The following is a 2,399-nucleotide window of genomic DNA, read 5'->3' on the forward strand; positions in this document are numbered from 1 at the left end:
AAGTCAATGACACACGCTCTTAATATGTCCTCTAAGGTTTGGATGGTGCATTCCGCTTGACCATCCATTTGAGGGTGAAATGTGGTACTAAGTTTCACTTGAGTACCAAGCCCACTTTGGAAAGACCTCCAAAAATGGGAAGTAAATTGGGCACCTCTATCCGAAATAATTGACAACGGGGCCCATACAACTTCACAATCTCCTTAATGTACAACTTAGCATGATCTTCCGCCAAATAAGAAACCTTGATGGGAAGGAAATGGGTTGATTTAGTCAATCTATCCACAATGACCCAGATGGAGTCATGTTGCCTACGGGTTTGAGGCAAACCTACCACGAAGTCCATATTGACCTCTTCCCACTTCCAAATAGGGATATCAATACATGTGTTAGACCTACTGGCCTGAAACGACCCCAAAAATGCCCAAAAATGTGCTTCGAAAAGACCTAAAATTGTAATTTCCATATATATCAAAATCCTTGCATCATTTCGGAAATTCGACTTCATATTCTTATTCAGGGGGTCAAATTGAGTGGGAAATGAGTCTAACCCGAATTTTAGAACAACCGTATCAAAATTCGAAAATCGCAAAAAATGCGATTTTGAGGGTCAACTTTAAAGGGGCATATCTCTCAGCACACAAGGAACTGGAAGGAGCTCAAACTATCAAAATTAAAGCTCTGTGAGTTAGCTTTCCAACGCAATTTGTTTCACCTCATTCCGAGTTAGGATGAAGGAGTTATGACCATTTTCGTAAAACCTGTCCGGCAGAAAATGCAAATTCCAGTAGCCGAAAACACTGTTCACCCGCCTCAATTTTTTTTCTAAGTGTTGGGACGTTTTTTTATAAAAAGGGGACATATCCATACTTAGTCATTTAACTTCAAAACATCCAAAAACTCTCTCTAAACCCTCTCCAAAAATTCCACCAAGATCATCAACCAAATTCAAGGATCCCAAGCTTTAATTCCGGATTCAAGATTCAATCTCAAGCAATTCTCCATTCCAATCTTCATCAAGAATTCTCCAAAGTTGAGGTATGTGGGTTGATTGTGGAAACCTTCCTTTCCACAAGTCCAACCATTTATCCTCTATTTTACTTCAAGTTTATGGGTCCTTATGATCATTTATGAACTCTTGAATTATGGAATTATTACTACACATCCTATTATGGTCTATTTTTGTATATTATCATGAAATGGAATGATTATATGATGTTTATGGTTTTCATGCCTCCATGATCAAATTATGAAGGTTGTTATATATGTATATATATATGTATGTTGTTGGTGGGCTGTTTTATATGGATTTTGAAATTGGTTGGACTTAGTACTCTTGAAACACATGATTTTATTTACATGAACAAGTAGCCCACCATATGTTTGATAAAATGCCATTTATAGAATTCTTATGAAATGGAAGGTCCAATGTACGTCCTATGAGTCGGATGATTATATAAGTATTGAAATGATGATGAAATGGATACATGTATATGATTTTCTCTATATAGTGTGTGAGTCGACCAAGCCTAGCTCGGGGGGTTGTAGGCCCGGGTAACCGTATCAAGGGGTTGGTACCTTGGTTGCCTAGTACGGGGGGTAGTAGGCCCGTATAACCGTATCGAGGGGTTTGTACCTTGGTTGCCTAGTACGGGGGGTAGTAGGCCCGTATAACCATATCGAGGGGTTTGTACCTTGGTCCCTAGCTCGGGGGGTGGTAGGCCCGGGTAACCACATTGAGGGGTTTGTACCTCTTTCGCCTCTCCAAGGGGGTGGTAGGCCTTGGAAATACTATATTGATGGTCACTCACTACACATATACTATGCCCTACTAAATATGATTTTTATATAAGCATCATTATACATATCATCTCATTAATATGCTATCTATCGGGTACGATTATGCATTTTGCCTATGATGTCCATCCCTTGTTGCATTGCATTGCATCCCATATACTTAGTACATTCAAACGTACTAACGCATACTCTATGCCTACATGATGTCACCATGTAGGGACCGGAGCACCGCTTGACCCTCGTCCTCCGCGTGGCTAATACGATTTTCTATCAAGGTTATTGGTGAGTCCTCCATTCCGGGGACGTTGCTTATGATCTTTTGCTATGTATAAGACTTTTCCTTTTAGTTATGTTTTGTCTATGAGGGTGAGCCCAGTTGTTTGTCTTGGCCCCCGCTAAAGTACCTATGTTTAGAGGTGGTGTTGGACAAGTTGTGTATTATGTTTGAGCTTGATTCATCTATGGTATTTATGTATCATTTCTTTTTTTTTTTTTTTTTCTTGCTCCCTTAGTCCCGATTTCCCCCTTGATTATGCTTATCGCTTATGGTCATTTTAATTGCTTCCGCGACCAATGATGTGTAAGATACGCTATGAGGCTTG

The 2,399-nt window shown here is 39.8% G+C and overlaps 1 long non-coding RNA gene across 1 annotated transcript; it reads left to right on the plus strand.

The window, feature by feature from the left end:
- The first annotated feature begins 901 nt into the window (after nucleotides 1-901).
- Nucleotides 902-2,147, plus strand: LOC125853733 (uncharacterized). Its single transcript, XR_007445208.1, has 2 exons — nucleotides 902-1,038; nucleotides 2,015-2,147. It is a non-coding gene; the product is annotated as an uncharacterized LOC125853733 (long non-coding RNA).
- Nucleotides 2,148-2,399: the final 252 nt, after the last annotated feature.

This window comes from Solanum stenotomum, chromosome 1 (assembly GCF_019186545.1).
Source record: "Solanum stenotomum isolate F172 chromosome 1, ASM1918654v1, whole genome shotgun sequence".
Lineage (NCBI taxonomy): Eukaryota > Viridiplantae > Streptophyta > Magnoliopsida > Solanales > Solanaceae > Solanum > Solanum stenotomum.